The following is a 19,778-nucleotide window of genomic DNA, read 5'->3' as shown; positions in this document are numbered from 1 at the left end:
CATCACATTTGTGAAGACTCGAGGTGCTGAAGTAAGACCAAACGGAAGGACCGCAAACTGATAATGCTGCGACCCCATCACAAACCGGAGATACTTCCTGTGCGATTTGAGGATCGAAATATGGAAGTACGCATCCTGCAACTTGACAGACACCATCCAATCTCCTCCGTTCAACGCCAAAAAAACCTGTGAAAGGGTCAGCATTTTGAACTTTTCCTGCCTGAGGAACCAATTCAAAACCCTCAAGTCCAGAATTGGTCTCAACCGACCATCCTTTTTGGGGATCAGGAAGTATCTTGAATAACAGCCCTGACCCCTCTCTTGCTCGGGAACCAACTCTACTGCACCTTTTGCCAATAGGGACAGCACCTCCTGTTGCAGTAACAGAAGATGGTCTTCCTAACAGAAGGATGGGCGGGGAGGGAAGGGAGGAGGGAACTCCCGAAAGGGAAGAGCGTACCCTCTCTTCACAATGTCGATGACCCAAGAGTCTGATGTTATAAACTCCCACATTGGAAGAAATTGGGCAAGTCTCCCCCCTACCGGAGACAAGTGAACAGGGAGTGGTGGAGGGCTAAAGCTGCTTTCCCTGCTGCACCCCTCCCGAGGAAGAGGAAGAGGCAGAGTGCTGCTGGGTTGTTCCTCTTGTACGTACTCTGCCCCTGCCTCTGAAGGATCTGTAAGGCAGGGAGCTTGCAGATTGTTGTGGCGCCTGGAATCTGCCACGAAAGGAGGAGCCACGTCCAAAACCCCTAAACTTCCTATATGACCTAAAGGAAGAGGAAGTAGCTGCCTGAAGTCCTCGCTGTGGCTCTGCTCTCTCTGAAACGTTCAAGAGCCAGAATCTGCCTTTGTCCCAAAGAGTTTTTCTCCATCAAAAGGCAGATCCGGGAGAGTCGCCTGCACATCCGTAGAAAAGCCTGATGAGCGCAGCCAAGCCTGACGCCTCGATACTATGGATGTGCCCATAGCCCTTGCCACAGAGTCAGAGGTGTCCAACCCAGACTGGATCACCTGGGTCGCCACCGCCTGAGCGTCCGCTAGCAAATGCAACACCTTTTGTGGCAAGTTTGGATGACCTTTTGCTTCCTCAATAAGGGCATGAATATAACGTCCCAAAATGCAGGTTGCATTGGTCGACTTCAAGGCCATACTGCATGACGGAAAGGCCTTTTTTGCAGCGTGGTCCATTTTCTCTGACTCCCTGTCCGCAGGGGTCCCAGGGAATGAACCAGGGGATGACGGGGAAGAACACGAAGCCTGAACAACCAAACTCTCCGGAGTTGGATGTCTGGAGAGGAAGTCTGGGTCACCTGGAGCCGCACGATAGCGCCTTGCTACCGGCCTGTTGACAGCTGTCGAAGTCACAGGCTTCCTCCAAATGTCCTTGATGGGGTCCAAGAGAGCCTCATTGAAGGGCAGGAGTGGCTCCGCCACCACCGAGGCCGGATGCATTGCTTCTGTCAAAAGGTTCCTTTTCACCTCAGCAGCCGGAAGAGGAAGATCTAAAAAGTCTGCAGCCTTCCTTATCACTGCATGAAAAGATGCAGCCTCTTCGGTATACTCCCCAGGGGAAGCCAAATCCCATTCAGGGGAAGTATCAATATCGCTTGCAGTGTCCAGACCCTGAAAATCACCCAAAGGCTCCAAGATTTCGCCTTCCTCCAGATGTTGCCTGCTATATTCCTCTTCCTCCAGGAGGCGCAATGCTAGGCGTCTGGACCGGAGTCTGGACTCGAGACCCGGTGTCGATAAGGTGTCGGCCGACGCCGAAGATCTTCGCCGGCGCCGTTCTTCGGATCCATCTGACGCCGGACCCTCGGGCGCCACAGGCACCTTGACAGTGGACTGGATGCGTGGAGAATCCACTGGCGCCAGAGTCGCAGACGTTGCAGGCGTCACTGGTCTCCTTGGCGACGCCAAGGGCATCGGTGCCGCAGCGGCTCCAGACGGCAAAAATGGCATGAAGGGCGTCGGCTTGTAAGGAGCCGGAGCACCCAAATTAAAAGCCAAAGGGCCCGACGGACCCACATGCCCTCCACCAGGTGCCATGGTGGAAAATATATTGAACATGAACATTGGCGTACCCGGCGCTGGGAAATCTGGGTATGCTTGCGGTTTCGGCACCGGCATAGAAGCCGATGATGGGCCAGGCAACTGCTGATGGAGATGCAGATCTGGACCTGGACCGACCTCTACTCGATCGGCGCCGGGAGTCCTGACGTCGCAGAGAGTCTCCATGACAATGATGAGTCCTCGAAGATTTCGAAGAGGACTCTCTCCGATGCCGCCTTTCCTTCCTCTTCTTTGAACGAGCCAGGAACAATTTAGCCTCTCTTTCCTAAAGCGCCTTAGGGTTCATCCGCTGGCAGGAACTGCATGACTCGACCTCATGGTCGGAACTAAGGCACCAGATACAATTTTCATGGGGGTCGGTGGCCGACATCCGACCCCCACACTGGTTACAAGGCTTAAAGTCAGATTTTCTTGGCTGCGACATTGTAACTACAGATGCGCAACTGTAGCTCCCTGTTAGCCTCGAAGAAAAACCATTATTCGAAGGCACGGAAAAAAGGGAACTGACGTCTGCACGTCGACAAGGGCTTCTTATTGCCTGGATGACGTCATATGGCATCACGTGGAGTCGGGCTATTGTGACGTCATCGTCGACGTGCAGAGCTAGAAGAAATTTCGGTCGAAGCTGGCACGAGGGGAGAATTCATTAGGTGAGGAATCCACAGGTAGGTGTATCCATCAGAAAAGTCAGGTTAGTTATGTGAAACTATATTACTTTTCATGTGGCAAGAACAGTCCGGTTAGGAGTTTATAGTGCTAATTGCTCTAACTCAAGCAAACATGAGACCCATTCCATTGCATTGCAAATGCTTGTTTCTTCTGTCAGCAGCTTCAGTAAAACAACATTCAACACCTCTACGCTACAAACATATGACCCATGACAGCAAATGAGCCTTCAACTTCCCGTAACCAATGGGCATAATCCATAAAAACAGATTCTTTCTTTGCTGCTGAGAGCAGATGGGTACTGTTTTATTTGTTCTTTGGTATTTGGCACATAGAGTGTATTGCTATTCTGTTGTTGATAGTAGACTTTATTGCAGCATTCAGATTTAAGTTACCATAAATTGGTGTCTGTATCTTTTGAGCTGTTTGCCCTGCTTTGTGTGTTTATCTTGGTGTGATCAATAACATGTGCCTGTCAATTACCACTCTGATGGGAGGGGCCTTTGGGCCCTCAGCTGGACCTGTTGGACACTCCGCATTGGGCCTACTCAACAGGTGCGGCACAGCATTCAGAGTCCAGATGCTGTGGTGCACATACAGAACGAGGGGGAACTTCCAGGCTGTCATACTTCGGTCAGCCATCATGTTGTTCGACAAAGATTTTGAGAGGCATACTGTGAAACCTAGTGGTCTTCTTTCACCCACAATTTAAACAGTAATTTCATTGCAGCCTAACATATATTTAAAGATGTTTACATCTATTCTAGGGGCAGAAAGCCATGGTTGGGCAGAGCTCTGCAGTGAAGGACACAATAGCAAGGATAGCAAAGATAAAGGGCCAAAGCCTTTTACACTATGCTAACACCGATAAATAATCACAATAACCGAAAGAATACCAAAGAGTTTCCATCTGGATCTCATGTGGAGGCTGGAAGTAGATAAAGATGGCCACAAACGTGGTGGGCCCAAACCTACTTGGGAAATTAGGCAGGGTAATTGTGGGGCGCATTAGTTCTAGCAAGTGTTACTTTTGAGTTGGCAGGACTCCACCCCCTGATCTGTGAAGGAAAACAATAAAGAAGAGGTGTATTCAGAACAAGAGGGTTCAGAGAGCCAGGCTTCGGAGGACTCAGAAAATGTAGGACTCTCCCACAAATTGGATCCTCAGAAGAACAAGAAAAGCAGGTGCAAAGAGGCAGAAAAAAATGACACTCATCAGGCATCCTTATGAATTCACTCAAATGCAGTCCTCCAACTGGACCTCAGCATCGAGGATGGAGTTATATGGGCATGCGCACAAGTGAACTCTTACACAAGGCTGTAAGGAACAGTTTTAGTGCCAAGTGCCCCAGAAGGGAAAGTGTCTGTCACCGCACATATTGATACAATGATGCTCACTTTCATGAGAAAATATGCCAGAATCCTAAGAATGATTTCAAGAGAGCTTGTCGGCATACCAGGACATGCTTCTACATTTTCCTGGACTCATAACAAACATATTTGACATAGGTAAGTCACTTAGGGACAGAGATACTCAAGTGGACCCTGGAATACTGGTGGGGGGAGCCCAGCACTCAATATGTTTAACTGGCAATGTCAATTGTATGGCTGGTATAGAGCATCAAAAGGTAATCTTAAGTACAGTGAATTTCCAAGCTGAGGGACCTGGCCTCTTTGGAGATGGCCTCAGTGAGACACAGATGGCTGTTTGGTGATTTGTTTGTCAAATACCTGGCCATGTCTGTCCACCCATTTACTGCGCCAGAGAAAGCTTAGTCATCACTGAATATTAGATGCAACACAAGGTATTGAAAACACCTAGGGAGCAATCCCAACTTCTTCCAATCAAGTGACAAGAGAACCTTGGCAGAGGCTCCTGAGGAGGATTGAAATAACAAGACTCCAACCAAGAAGGGATGAGATTTTTGTTTACTGTGGGGGGAAAAACTGATTTCAGTCACTTGGCTCTGCAGACAGTCCAAGAATTGCAACACAATGTTACATTTTTGGGAGCTTCATCATCATATTCACTGTTCTCAAAAGGATCATCTTCTCATTTCACACCACATAGGGGGATACGGCTGAAAAGGGTAATGGTGCACACCAAAGATCCCTCCTTCAGGTTTTAAATCTATCTTTCCGAGGTGCAGAAGAACAGGCAAGGAATTGGTGTGTATAAATGCTCGAGTCCTCGGTGCTTGGTTAGAGTACAGAAACTTTAACACAGAAGGTATTCAAATCACAGAAGTGGCAAACCAGCCGATTTGAGGCCAGCCCAGGAGCACGTCGCTCTTGCCAGGGTGAGGCTGCTAAGGAGTGTGCGCCGTTCCAGAGCAGGGAGAGCAGGTCATTGCCATTGTGTTGTCTTGGGAACTGCCTGTGCCTGCGACCCCTGAGGCAATGGAAGGCGTCCTCGTGACTTCCTGCTTGGGCAGGTTTCACCCCTGAACCAAGCTCCCGGCACCCCAGACTTTTCATGGACTGCTAATCTCGTAACAGTGCTTCATTTTTAGAACACTGATATGGGAGCAAGCGGCAAGCCCTTTTAGGGTCAAGCCTGCGAGTGCATGTGCTTGTGTCTCGCATGCGAGACACTGTTGTGTTCAGTAAAGGCTTGGAGCCCGCCTGTCACTCACCATTTGTTGGTTTACTTGGCACGGTACTTTACAGCCTCGTAATTCGTCCAGCAAGGTCTGGCATCATTTCCGTTCCTCTGTGTGGAGCAGGTATCAAGCACTAATTGATTTCAACTTAAATAGTGCCCATCTGCTGCTCCCAACGTGAGCGAGGTACTGTTTTGTACTAACTTCCAGTGCTGCCTCAACCAGAAGGCTTATACAAGACTCACTGCATTACAAATGCTTGATGTAATTCTTATTCCTCTTTTTTTAGTATTCAAGGAGGACAATGACTATTTTCCACTGAGTCACAACAAAGTCAAAGTAGTATTTTTTGATGGGTACATCACACTTTCCTCGCCTTGAATTTTGTCCCAATTTTTGCTTCTGCTGACTCCGGACTTGAAGTATGCTCTGCCCTGTTCTTGACAGGCCTGTTCCTGCTTTTTTTTGGTCTTCTCCTTCCACCAAAGAATTGTGTCCTTCATCATGTTCAGCATCCCTTTTCTACCTCCGAGGAGTAGTTACTGGCCTTCTCTACGGATTGAGTTTTCTTTAATGTCTTTACAACGTTTTCCTCCAGTTTTGGGATCCCTTCCTGCAGACAGCAGCTCTTATGTGTGCATGATTACTATATAGCAAGGTGGCTTCTGGGAGATGTCACATCCGTCTCTGACAGGCCAGAAAGAGACTAAAGGAAGTGCCCAGGCCTTGGCAGGTTGTGATGCCAACCAATGTATTCTGCTAGGAACACCATGGAATCCAATTTGGATTTGGCCTCAGCCTGCGACAAAGGAATAAAGAATTGAGAGAGCTCCGAGCAGAGAATGGAGATTAAGGCCCTCATCCTGACCTTGGCGGGCGGCGGAGGCCGCCCGCCAAAGTCCCGCCGTCAGGTTACCGTTCCGCGGTCAAAAGACCGCAGCGGTAATTCTGACATTCCCGCTGGGCTGGCGGGCGGCCGCCTTCAGGCCGCCCGCCAGCCCAGCGGGAAAGAGGCTTCCACGATGAAGCCGGCTCGGAATCGAGCCGGCGGAGTGGAAGCTGTGCGACGGGTGCAGTTGCACCCGTCGCGTATTTCACTGTCTGCGCAGCAGACAGTGAAATACATTTAGGGGCCCTCTTACGGGGGCCCCTGCAGTGCCCATGCCAGGGGCCCTGCAACCCCCCCTACCGCCATCCGGTTCCCGGCGGGCGGACCGCCGGGAACTGGATGGCGGTAGGGGGGGTCGGAATCCCCTCGGCGGCGCAGCAAGCTGCGCCGCCTTGGAGGATTCCAACGGGCAGCGGAAAACCGGCGGGAGACCGCCGGTTTTCCTGCACTGACCGCGGCCAAAGCGCCGCGGTCAGAATGCCCTGCGGGGCACCGCCGGTCTGTCGGCGGTGCTCCCGCCGACCCTGGCCCCGGCGGTCTAAGACCGCCGGGGTTAGAATCACCCCCTAAGTCTTGAGCAAGAGAATGGGGGACCTCTTACAAGTGAGTTCAAGCTCACCTCGATTTTCATTAAGTTACAAGAAATTTTAGATAGCCTTATAGAGAGCATTTTACATTTAGATCTGGTCACTTTTCTTCAGATTGATTCAGAGTGGGGAATCTTATGAGTTACTTTTCTAGAGCGCCCCTGTCTGGACGACACCATTAGTGCCTGCAGGGAATCTCTGCTTAAAAAGTTACTTATCTTTTTTGAGCTGAATGTTTGAATGCCCTACACAGATTTTTCAGTTTAAGAACTGCTGTGTCAAATCTCACCTAGGAAATATTGATGTGCCCTTCAAACAGCTGCTGAGACAACATCTGTAGCAAGATACTTCATTAAAGAACCTTTTTCATTTGGTTACATGGGGGACTAAAAGTGAAGATTAAGGTTGAACTTGTGAGATCTCCATAATCTGCTAATTGAATTTGCCTTGACTATCTAATACCGAGAGATGGAGAGGAAAAGTGACCTGCAGCTGGCTATGTTACAATAGTTTTTCATCCAGACACATCAAATCAGCTTCATCTCTTGCTCAATCCTTGTCGGAAGAATTTGTGCAAGTAGCCATGACTCCTGGTTGTCATGTTAGAACATTAAAGTCCTGTTATGGCTCTCTGCAGTTTCCTTGTCCTTTTCCTATGCTTATGGAGTCTTATATGTCCAGGAAAACATGAGACCCCCTTACAACCCTGACATGGTCCTCTTTCCTAGGTGGAAAAAGATAAACGATAAAAGGATAATTTAAGGATGTTAAAAGATTATCCCGGACATTTAACTGTGCAGTGAGACTAAGAGTCAGGGAAATGTCATAACCTGGCAGTAATGACAGAGGGCAGTACATGTAACGTCAAGTTCCCTAGCCTAAGTCAATCTTATGCTCCTGAAGGTGAATACTCACTTTTATTTATATTTCCAGTCCAGTTAAATATAATCAACGGGCCGAAGATTACAGTCTCAGGCCTTCTTAACTCTGGGGCCTCTAGAATGTATGTAGGGGAGACCAAGCCCTGTAGTCAGGAAATTCCTGTCTTCGGGGCCGGTGAAAGAGTTTTTTCTTTTATAGGATTATATTAGCTCGATAATGCAATTGTATCTTTTGACATACGTTAGACCTGTCAGCCTTCGGGTGGTTTTCCCGAAAACATTTGCCTGCTTGCTTCCCTTTTTCTGGATTTTTGCATCTGTTGGCCTTAGTACTCTGTGGACTTTACTACTACTAACAAGTGTCAAAGTGCTTGTGCCTGTAAATTAAATGTTACTAGTGGGCCTGCAGCACTTATTGTGGCCACCCACTTAAATAGCACTTCAAAACGTGTCCCATGCCTGCCGTTGCAGCCTGAATTAAGTGTCACACTGCCACGTCTACTTGTCATTTAAACCACCTTGCCAAGCCTTAAACTCCCCTTTTATTACATATACGTTACCCCCAAGATAGACCCTAGGTATTCCATAGGGGTGGGTGCTGTGTAATTAAAAGTTTGGACATGTACGTTTAAGTTTTACAAGTCCTGGTAGTGAAAAACTCCCAAATTTGTTTTTCACTACTGTGAGGCCTTCCCCTCCCATAGGATAACATTGGGGATTTCTTACTACATTTAATAAGCTGTAATTCCTCAATGAGTGGAGGTAGATATCTCATTTATGGAATCTATGGAATTGTAATGATAAAGCCCCATTAATGGTAAAGTTGGATTTTTCATTGGGTCACATGACTGGGTGTAACTGACAATTAGACTTTGGGGGTGATTCTAACCCTGGCGGTCGGTGTTAAAGCGGCGGCCAACCCGCCAACAGGCAGGCGGTAAAAAAAATGGGATTCTGAGCCTGGCGGGAACCGCCAACACAGACAGCCACCTTAACACTCCGACCGCCACGGCGGTACAAACAAACAGCGCGGCGGTCACCGCCAACAGACAGGCGGCAGACAATGTACCGCCCACACTATTCCAACTCACCAATATGCCACCTTTTCCGGGCGGGAGCACCGCCGATAAAAACACGGCGGAAACAGACTACGGACGGGAAAACGCTCACCACTACGCACTCCAGGAGGAAGGAGGACAGCATGGAACCCGAATTAAACATCCTACCTGCTCTCGTCTACCTTCTCATCTACCATGAGTACGAAGTCCGGCGCAGACGACAACGTGAGTACTGCACCTACGACACACGGGAGGGGGAGGACGAAAGGTTACGGGCACACACATATGCGACCCCCCCCCCCCCCAACTATGTACTCACCAATGCAGAGCACCAAGTCACAGTGACACCACCCAAACACCCCTGAAAAATGCTAGGACATAATCAAATTTGGAATAAATATTTATGTACCAAAAAGCTCCAGAAAATTATCGTACAACCATGAAAGATATTCACAACAAAACTAATGACATACACATCAGTGTATAACTGAAGTACCAAGTCCTGCACATCCTACGAATTCAGCATGTCCGTGGGCCAAAGTCTTGAGAAATAAGGGCAAAGCCCACACAGGAGACCTGAGTCCTTTGGAGAGAACACTGCAGGGGCATCAGATGTAAAAACTACAGGCACCTCAGGGGGAAGGGAAGGGGGGGGCACCACAGCCACATGAGTCCACGACGCCAGATCCACGAGGAGCCACCATGCCCACTGGACCATCCTGGGGAGTGCAAAGCCACAGTCTCTCAATGTCTCTACAGTGGGTGGGCTGCCCACTGGACCATCCTGGGGAGTGCAAAGCCACAGTCTCTCAATGTCTCTACAGTGGGTGGGCTGCCCACTGGACCATCCTGGGGAGTGCAAAGCCACAGTCTCTCAATGTCTCTACAGTGGGTGGGCTGCCCACTGGACCATCCTGGGGAGTGCAAAGACACAGTCCATCAGGTGGATGACAGTCTCCACTGGTCAAGGAGGAGGCATGGTGGGCACAGTGAACCATAAACGGTGCTTGAGACGGCGGTGCCCAGCGGAGCGGTGCTTGAGATGGCGGTGCCCAGCGGAGCGGTGCTTGAGAGGAAGGGCCCAGCGGAGCGGTGCTTGAGATGAAGGGCCCAGCGGAGCGGTGCTTGAGAGGAAGGGCCCAGCGGAGCGGTGCTTGAGATGAAGGGCCCAGCGGAGCGGTGCTTGAGATGAAGGGCCCAGCGGAGCGGTGCTTGAGATGAAGGGCCCAGCGGAGCGGTGCTTGAGAGGAAGGGCCCAGCGGAGCGGTGCTTGAGATGAAGGGCCCAGCGGAGCGGTGCTTGAGATGAAGGGCCCAGCGGAGCGGTGCTTGAGAGGAAGGGCCCAGCAGAGGGGTGCTTGAGATGAAGGGCCCAGCGGAGCGGTGCTTGAGAGGAAGGGCCCAGCGGAGCGGTGCTTGAGACGGCGGTGCCCAGCGGAGCGGTGCTTGAGAGGAAGGGCCCAGCGGAGCAGTGCTTGAGATGAAGGGCCCAGCGGAGCGGTGCTTGAGAGGAAGGGCCCAGCGGAGCGGTGCTTGAGATGAAGGGCCCAGCGGAGCGGTGCTTGAGAGGAAGGGCCCAGCGGAGCGGTGCTTGAGAGGAAGGGCCCAGCGGAGCGGTGCTTGAGAGGAAGGGCCCAGCGGAGCGGTGCTTGAGATGAAGGGCCCAGCGGAGCGGTGCTTGAGAGGAAGGGCCCAGCGGAGCGGTGCTTGAGATGAAGGGCCCAGCGGAGCGGTGCTTGAGATGAAGGGCCCAGCGGAGCGGTGCTTGAGATGAAGGGCCCAGCGGAGCGGTGCTTGAGACGGCGGTGCCCGGCGTAGCGGTGCTTGAGAGGAAGGGCCCAGCGGAGCAGTGCTTGAGACGGCGGTGCCCAGCGGAGCGGTGCTTGAGAGGAAGGGCCCAGCGGAGCGGTGCTTGAGATGAAGGGCCCAGCGGAGCGGTGCTTGAGAGGAAGGGCCCAGCGGAGCGGTGCTTGAGACGGCGGTGCCCAGCGGAGCGGTGCTTGAGAGGAAGGGCCCAGCGGAGCGGTGCTTGAGATGAAGGGCCCAGCGGAGCAGTGCTTGAGAGGAAGGGCCCAGCGGAGCGGTGCTTGAGATGAAGGGCCCAGCGGAGCAGTGCTTGAGATGGCGGGGCCCTGTTCAGCGGTGCTCTTCTCCACGGCGGGGCCCTGTTCAGCGGTGCTCTTCTGCACCGCGGGCCCTGTTCAGCGGTGCCTATCTCCACGGCGGGGCCCTGTTCAGCGGTGCTCTTCTCCACGGCGGGGCCCTGTTCAGCGGTGCTCTTCTGCACCGCGGGCCCTGTTCAGCGGTGCCTATCTCCACGGCGGGGCCCTGTTCAGCGGTGCTCTTCTGCACCGCGGGCCCTGTTCAGCGGTGCTCTTCTGCACCGCGGGTCCTGTTCAGCGGTGCCTATCTCCACGGCGGGGCCCTGTTCAGCGGTGCTCTTCTTCACTGCGGGCCCTGTTCAGCGGTGCTCTACTCCACGGCGGGGCCCTGTTCAGCGGTGCTCTTCTGCACCGCGGGCCCTGTTCAGCGGTGCTCTTCTGCACCGCGGGCCCTGTTCAGCGGTGCCTATCTCCACGGCGGGGCCCTGTTCAGCGGTGCTCTTCTTCACCGCGGGCCCTGTTCAGCGGTGCTCTACTCCACGGCGGGGCCCTGTTCAGCGGTGCTCTTCTGCACCGCGGGCCCTGTTCAGCGGTGCTCTTCTGCACCGCGGGCCCTGTTCAGCGGTGCCTATCTCCACGGCGGGGCCCTGTTCAGCGGTGCTCTTCTTCACCGCGGGCCCTGTTCAGCGGTGCTCTACTCCACGGCGGGGCCCTGTTCAGCGGTGCTCTACTCCACGGCGGGGCCCTGTTCAGTGGTGCTCTTCTGCACTGCGGGCCCTGTTCAGCGGTGCCTATCTCCACAGCGGGGCCCTGTTCAGCGGTGCTCTTCTTCACCGCGGGCCCAGGTCAAGGGAGCCAGACCTGGCCTGGACTCCCTGCTCAGTCGCCCTCGGACCGTGACGTTTCTGGACCCTTCAGGGACGGACTCCTGGCCTCCTTAGTGTCCTCCTTCCCAGCTGGGATGTGGCATGTGGGGTCCACCTTCTCCGCGCTCCTGCTGCCCTTCCGCTCCTTTGATGGGGCTCTCGGGCCCTTGCCTCCCCTACATGGTGTGGGTGGTGAAGTGGCCGCACATTGCTCCTTGGGGGCAGCCCTGTCGGTCCTCGCACGGCGGCCCTTGTTTTTGCGGGTCCTCTTGCCGGGGGGGGGGCTGGACGTGTCCTTGCTGCTGATCGATGTGTCACTGCTGGCAAAGGGTGGGCTCCAGAACCCAGGCACAACAGTGACACCCGAAGCTGGGCTGGTGGTGGCTGCGGTGCTCTTGGGACTCTTTGAAGATGGATGGGGGAGCTCATCGGGGGGAAAGAGGTTAAGGTTAGCCAGGAAAAGTTTTTTAGGGCCAAGGTAAAGGGTAGGAGAAGTGGAGATGGAAGTGGAGGTAGAGGAGGTGGTTGTAGGAGAGTCAGGTGTGCTGTCATTGGGTGAAGGTGCTGGTGCTGTAGGCTGTCGTGAGGTGGATGGCTGTTGGGTGGGTGTCTGCCTGCGTTTGTGTGTCTTGGAAGAGGGGGTGACAGACACAGTGGGAGAGGACACAGGGGACGTGTAAATGGCAGTGGGGGTGGTGACTGCACGAGCGTGGACTGTACTGGAGGGTGAGGTGGTGATGGAAGCACTGGCTGATGTTGGGGTGCATGCAGGTGTGAGTGTAGACGTCACAGGGAGGGAGGAGGGAGACGAGGAGGAGGGGGACACAGGGGTGGCAGTGGCTGTTGGCATGTCTGCATCTGGGTGTTGCTTGAGTGAGTGTTTGTGGGAACTGTGGTGCTTGTGTTTGGATGAGCTGCTCTTGGGTGTTGAGGTGTGTGCAGGCTGGTCTGATGGTGTGGATGGGATAGGCTGAGGAACAGGAGACAGAGAAAGGCTGGAGGCAGTAAGAAGAGGGAGGCTGGAAACAGGGACAATGGCTGCCGTCATTGCTGAGGCCAGAGCAGTGAACGCTCGTTGATGGGCAGCCTGACCCGAATGAATGCCCTCCAGGTACGCATTGCTCTGTTGCACCTCCCTTTGCACACCCTGGATGGCATTCAAAAGGGTCGTCTGCCCAACAATGAGCGTCCTTACCAGGTCAATGAGCTCCGCACTGAGGGCAGCAGGGGCAACAGGGGCAGGGGCTGAGGTGCCTGGGGCGAAGGGGACGCGCGCCTTCCTGGGCGAACCGGCACGGAGCGAAGACTGAGGGGCTGCTGGGAGGGCGGGGCTGGTGCGCTGGGTGGCGGCTGTACCTGTAGAGGTGGGGGGCACGGATGTTGCCGCCACCCCTAGGGAGCTCCCATCCGAGGACGTGTCGCTTTCGCTGCTCTCACCAGCGGTCCCCGTCGTGGTGCTCCCCTCGCCCTCCGGATCACTGGTGCCCTCGGTGTCTGTTCCTGGGCCCACCGGGGCCTTGTGTCCTGCAGCTCCCTCGTGCTCCGATGCCAAATCTCCTCCGCCTGATGATGCTAAGGCACACATGCACAAGAAGATGAAGAGAAAGGCGGGGGGGAGAAAAAAGAAGACCAGGTTGAGTGCATGCAATGTCAACACCGTTGGCGGAGAGGACAGACACAGGTGCCTAATGCACTAAGCCGCGCATTCGGGGTACACTACTCAGTACTACTGACTAAGACAACAGGCCAAGAGACGTCAAACGCGCACATGGGAGATGCTGGACCTTCAATGGCTGTACTTGTCACCCTACCGAGGTGGGGGCCGGGGGCACAGGGCCATGCCTAAGGGAGAGGACTACACTACAGAAAGCGCCCTGGCCTAATGTCACCCACAGCCCTCCTCCCCCACCCAGACGCCTCCACTGCGCAGAAAGATAGGAGAATGTGCTGATACTCACCCCCTTGTGTCTGCTGTGATGTCTTAAAGCGCCCATCCAATTCAGGGTAGGCCACCGCCAGGATCCGGGACATCAGGGGGGTCATGGTGCGACTGGCACCCCTCCTAGGTTGGGAGGCCATCCCCAGCAGTGTTTCTGCGGTCTTCCTTGTTCCGCGGCGGATGTCCTCCCACCTCTTGCGGCAGTGGGTGCCCCGTCTGTTGTGGACCCCCAAGTTCCGGACTTCCTTGGCGATGGCACGCCAAATCTCGATCTTCTGATGGGCGCTGACCTATTTGACATGTACAGGGTGAAAAGGAGGAAATCATGAATGACCTGCATGTTAGATGTGATTGGCCCCCCCCACCAACTTTGCCATATGGCACATGCTCTCATCTGTCGGGCGTTGCACTCCTCATTCGCCCCCCACCCCACCAACTTACATCCACCCCAATCCACACAGGCATAGCCCATTCCATGTGCACCCGGTGTACTCACTTGTTGGTCTGGAGGACCGTAGAGTAGCGCATACTGGGGGAGGACCCCATCCACGAGCTTCTCCAACTCTTCAGACGTGAAGGCAGGGGCCCTTTCCCCAGTCGCAGCAGCCATTGTATCTTCCAGACCAAGGTCACAGCAGCACTTGCAGTATAGGTCCTCTCCTGTGGATGATCAGGTCTCGAGTGATTAAGCAGATAGAAAATGGCGGTCACGCCCGCGGCGGTGCGTACCGCGGCGGTGCGTACCGTGACCGCCGGCGCACTTCGTCATTGGCTCCTGAAACCCATAGGCTTCAATGTTAACCAATGCGGCTTTGCGCCGCGGTCTTCGACCGCCTACCGCCACAGTGTGCCCCGCCAGCGCATTGACCTCACATCCCATTGTCCCACTTCACAGGTCAGGCAGCCGCCATTTCAAGGGCCTACATGGCTTAATTTTGACTGCGACACACAGGCCTAGGCCTTGCATTGCCACACATATACGCCTTTCAACCCATTGCCATTCTTTAACTGTGCAAGCTGTCTGTACGTACCTGTGGTTTGGCTGACTCTGTGCTCCATGTTGTCCTTCCTAGGCACCGTCCGCTGGGACTTGCGATGAGAAGGAGGAATCCTCGCGTGTACCGACCGCTGGTGGACCTGTCGACAATGGAAGAACGCCATATATTACTTCGATACAGACTTGACCGTGCCACTATCCATGAACTGTGTGCCCAGCTGGAGCCAGCCCTGATGTCCCCCATCCGCCAACCCACAGGGATTCCCCCTCTGGTGCAGGTTTTGTCAGTCCTCCATTTTTTGGCCAGTGGGTCATTCCAGACCACAGTGGCCATGTCATCTGGAATGTCTCAGCCTATGTTTTCTAAGATTTTGAGCAGAGTGTTGTCTGCCCTGATGAAACTCATGCGGAGCTACATCATTTTCCCAGAGGAGGGTGACTTGCCTACAGTGAAGGGTGATTTCTATGCCCTTGGACATATCCCCAACATCATTGGTGCCATTGATGGGACCCATGTGGCTTTGGTACCCCCAAAAGACGATGAGCAGGTGTACCGAAACAGAAAAAGTTATCATTCGATGAATGTCCAGGTGGTCTGTTTGGCTGACCAGTACATCGCCCATGTAAATGCCAAGTTCCCAGGGTCAGTGCATGACGCGTATGTGATGCGAAATAGCAGCATCCCCTATGTGATGGAGCAGCTACAGAGACAACGTGTGTGGCTAATAGGTGACTCTGGTTACCCCAACCTGCCGTGGCTACTGACCCCAGTGAGGAATCCCCGGACAAGGGCAGAGGAACGGTACAATGAGGCCCATGGGCGTACTAGGAGGGTGATTGAGCGAACCTTTGGCCTCCTGAAGGCCAGGTTTAGGTGCCTGCATATGACAGGTGGATCCCTAATGTACTCACCAAAGAAGGTGTGCCATATCATCGTGGCGTGCTGTATGCTTCACAACCTGGCTTTGCGACGCCAGGTGCCTTTCCTGCAGGAGGATGGTCCAGATGGTGGTGTTGTAGAAGCCGTGGAGCCTGTGGAGAGTGAAGAGGAGGAAGACTCAGAGGACGACACAGACAATAGGGACAGAGTGATACAACAGTATTTCCAGTAACACCCAGGTAAGAATCACCCACGCCATTTCACAATTGGTTCTAGCCTCCTGCATCTGTACTTTCTGTAGTTCCCACCAGATCTTTTTGGGTAATTTTTGTTTTTCCCTTCCCTTCTCAGTGCTGTATGACTCAGTGCCTGACTTCTGCTTGGTTTGCCCATGAACTACAGCGTATTGACATTGGTATGTTGTCATCACTAATTGACAGAACAGATATTGAACAGTAATATGTAATACATTTGCTAATAATACAGCATGACTCCAAACTGATTTGTGTGCAATATGTGATTTATTTACAGGGCTAGATATTGGTACATGTGATTATAAGGGTGATGGGTGGGGGTGGAGTAATGTCCATGGCAGAGTCCAGTTCTCAGTCTCACAGGTGCATTGTCCTTTTGCCTGTGGAAGGATGGAGCAGAGGCAGTTCATGGTTGGACAGGGTGGCAATGTGGGACAGTGGGAAGAGTTCAGGGGGTATGTCCTGCTGGCGGGGGTCTTGACATCCTACTCTGTCTTTTTTTTGGATCTCAGGCTCCTCTTACGGGGTGGTTGTTCTTCAGCAGGAGGTGGGGTTCTGGTGGCCTGCCATGGTGTTGGGGCCTCCTGTCCACTAGCGCCGGCGGAGGTGGTAGGCTGTTCCTGGTCCGGGCTAGTGACAGGGGCCCTGTGTGGTGCGACATGGTCCCGCAACGCGTCTTCTATCCTGTTGAGGGCCTGGACGATGGTCCCCATTGCGGTCCCGATGATTCTCAGCTCCTCCCTGAACCCCATGTAGCGTTCCTCCTGCTGTGCCTGGGTCTCCGTGAACCTGGCCAGTACCGTCGCCATCGTCTCTTGGGAGTGGTGGTAGGCCCCCATGATGGTGGTGAGGGCCTCTTGGAGAGTGGGTTCCCTGGGCCTCTCCTCCCCCCCCTGTCGCACAGCAGCCCTCCGAGCTGCCCGGTTTCCCCCGGCCTCTGTCTCCTGGACGGTGTGCCCGCTCCCACTGCCCCCAGGTCCCTGTTGTTGTTGGGGTGTTGGGTTAGCCTGGGTGCCCTGTAGTGGCAGACACACCGCTGATTGACGTGTCCTAGAGACAGAGGCATGGGCCCGCTGGGTGGGAGCTGTGCTGGTGTTGGCAGAGGGGGTCGGGTCTGGTGTGGCCTGTGTCTGGGTGAGGGGAACCGACTGCCCAGAGGTCCCCGATGGTCCGGGCTGGTCATCAGGTTCAGTGTCGACAGAGCTGCTGTCCTCACTGTGGGCCTGTTCCGGGGGTGGGATGGACATTTCTGGACCCTCCTGGCTGGTGTTTTGGCGTTCGGGTCCTGCATGGGGAAAGAGAGTTTGGTTATTGTTTCTGTGTGTGCAATAGCGTGCGTGTTATGGGTGCCCTCGTCCCCCAGTGCAGGCATTCCCTTAAGGGAGGTGTTGTGAGGGTAGTTAGTGGGGGGGGGGGTAAGTTCAGTGGTCATGCTTGGGTGATGGGTGTCCATGGATTGTGTTGGCATGCAGGAGTTGGTGTTGGGATGGGTGGGTTGTGCTGGTGAGACATTGTCAGGGAGGATGTGTGCTGGGGGGTTGGGGGTGAGGGTGGGGGTGTGGGTTGGCATGCTGGTGGGGTGGGGGGGATCTAGTAGTTGAGATTGGACTTACCAGAGTCCATTCCTCCGGCTACTCCTGCGAGGCCCTGAGGATGCAGGATGTTGAAGACCTCTTGCTCCCATGATGTAAATTCGGGAGGGGTGGGTGGGGGTCCGCCGCCAGTCTTCTGGACCGCGATGTTGTGCCTGGAGACCATCGATCGGACCTTCCCCCGTAGGTCGTTCCATCGTTTGCGGATGTCCTCCCTATTCCTGGGATGCTGTCCCACCGCGTTGACCCTGTCCACGATCCGCTGCCATAGCTCCGCCTTCCTAGCTATACTGGTGTGCTGCACCTGTGAGCCGAAGAGCTGGGGTTCCACTCTTAGGATTTCCTCCACCATGACCCGGAGTTCTTGGTCCGAAAAGCGTGGGTGCCTTTGGGGTGCCATGGGGTGGTGTGGGTGAGGTGTGGGGTGGTGTATGTGATGATGAGTATGTTGGTGTGTGGTGCTTTGTGCTACTATGTGGTGTGTGTGATGGTGTAGTGTGCCTCAGTGTGTATTGCTATGGATTGTCTGCTGTGTCTCTCTCTCCTTCTCTCAGTAATTGTGGTCGTAGGGGTTTGTGGGTGATGTGGGGGTGTGTTTTATAGTTGATTGATTGTGTGGGAGTGGGTTGTGTATGTGTATCAGGTGTGTGTATTTGTAATTGTCCAATGTGCCTGTGTTTTGGTGCTGTGTGTGTATTTTGACCGCGGCGGTGTGTACCGCCAATGGAATACCGCGTTGGAAAGGCCGCCGCGTTGATTCGTGGGTCGTAATGGCATGGGCGTTTTTCTGTTGGCGTGACGGTGGAGGTTTGGTCATCTCCAGTTTATCGCTGCCCGCTGATGTGGCGGGCTGCAGTGGAGGTCGGATTTTTGGAGGTTTGGCCGTTGTGGGTCAGAATGACCGTGGCGGCTTTCCGCGGCCGCGGCGGTGTTATGGCGGTCTTCTGACCGGCGGTAAGCACCTTTTACCGCCGAGGTCAGAATGACCCCCTTTGTGAATTCCTCCCAGCCAGTTACATAATAGTGGGATTAACTGAGCCTCAATGGACCATCAACTGGTGGTGCAGGGATTGGGGGAGGGGAGCAGCACGGGGCAAATGTAACTGAAGAGCCTGTGTCATGTCTCCCCACAGTAGGCCTAACAACCCTTGTTAGAAATGGGGTCTTTGGTTGGCAGTCAGGTTACCCCCTGTCCAACCAAGGACCCTCACTCTAGTCACGGTAAGTCACACACAATCCAAATTATCCTGTGCCCACCCTGTGGTAGTTTGGCACTGAGCAGTCAGACTTAACTTAGAAGGCAATGTGTAAAGTATTTGTGCAATAAATCATACAATAACACCATATAGCACCACCAACATACACCACACAGTGTTTAGAAAAATATTTAATATTTATCTGATAAGATGCAGGTCAAAATGATTAAAATGCAATAAGTATATGCTGAGATATCACTGTAAAAGTGATATAAAGTGTCTGAAGTTTTTTAAAAGCAAGCAAAGTCTCTTTCAAGCACAAAGTACCTGGTTTGCGTGCAAAATCTCTGCAAAGAACGGCAGAGGAGGAGATGCATGGAAACAAAGGGGTGTGCGTCGATTTCTCGGGCCACACACAGGGACGGCTGTTCATCGATTTCCGGCGCTCGGTCGTGGATCCTCTTTGGGTTGTGACGCCCCGGAGACGATGCGTGGATTTCCTGCGCTGGCAGGACGAAGTCACAGGAGCTGCGTCAATTCGGTGGGCGTTGCATCAAATTGTCTACCGCACAGCAGGTGCTGCGTTGATTCCTCTCTGGAAGCCGGGCTGCGTCGTTCTGGATCGGCTGTGCGTTGTTCCGGTCGGCCGTGCGTCGAATTTCTGGTCGCTATGCTGGCACTGCATCGACCTTCTCGATGCGAATTCGGGCTGTGTCGTTCCGGTTCAGCGTGTGGTGACATTTTCACCGTGATGCAGGCTGTGCGTCGTTTCTGGCAGGCTGTGCTTCGAATTTCGCTGCACCAGGAGTCCTTCTTGTAGAGATGAAGTCTTTTTGGTGCTGAGACTTCAGGGAACAGGAGGCAAGCTCTATCCAAGCCCTTGGAGAGCACTTCTTCACCACAGCCAGAGAGCAGCAGGGCAGCAGGGCAACAGCAAGGCAAAAGCCCTTCACAAAAAGCAGACAGGTGAGTCCTTTGGGCAGCCTGGCAGTTCTTCTTGGTAGAATGCAGGTTCTGGTTAAGGTTTCTTCTCCTTGAGGTGTCTGAGTTGGTAGGGGCAGAGGCCCTGTTTAAATACCCAAATGTGCCTTTGAAGTGGGGGAGACTTCAAAGAGTGGCTTAGAAGTGCACATGTTCCCCTTTCAGTTCAATCCTGTCTGCCAGGGTCCCAGTAGGGGGTGTGGCAGTCCTTT

The 19,778-nt window shown here is 53.7% G+C and overlaps 1 protein-coding gene across 1 annotated transcript in view; it reads right to left on the bottom strand.

The window, feature by feature from the left end:
- DRC1 (dynein regulatory complex subunit 1) overlaps positions 1 to 19,778 on the bottom strand; it is a 597,053-nt gene that overhangs the window by 96,737 nt on the left and 480,538 nt on the right. The gene's annotated exons all lie outside the window — the stretch shown is intronic.

The sequence above is a fragment of the Pleurodeles waltl genome, chromosome 5, assembly GCF_031143425.1.
Source record: "Pleurodeles waltl isolate 20211129_DDA chromosome 5, aPleWal1.hap1.20221129, whole genome shotgun sequence".
Taxonomy (NCBI): Eukaryota; Metazoa; Chordata; class Amphibia; order Caudata; family Salamandridae; genus Pleurodeles; species Pleurodeles waltl.
The sequence above is the reverse complement of the archived record's forward strand: the minus strand, read 5'-3'. Positions and strand labels throughout refer to the sequence as shown.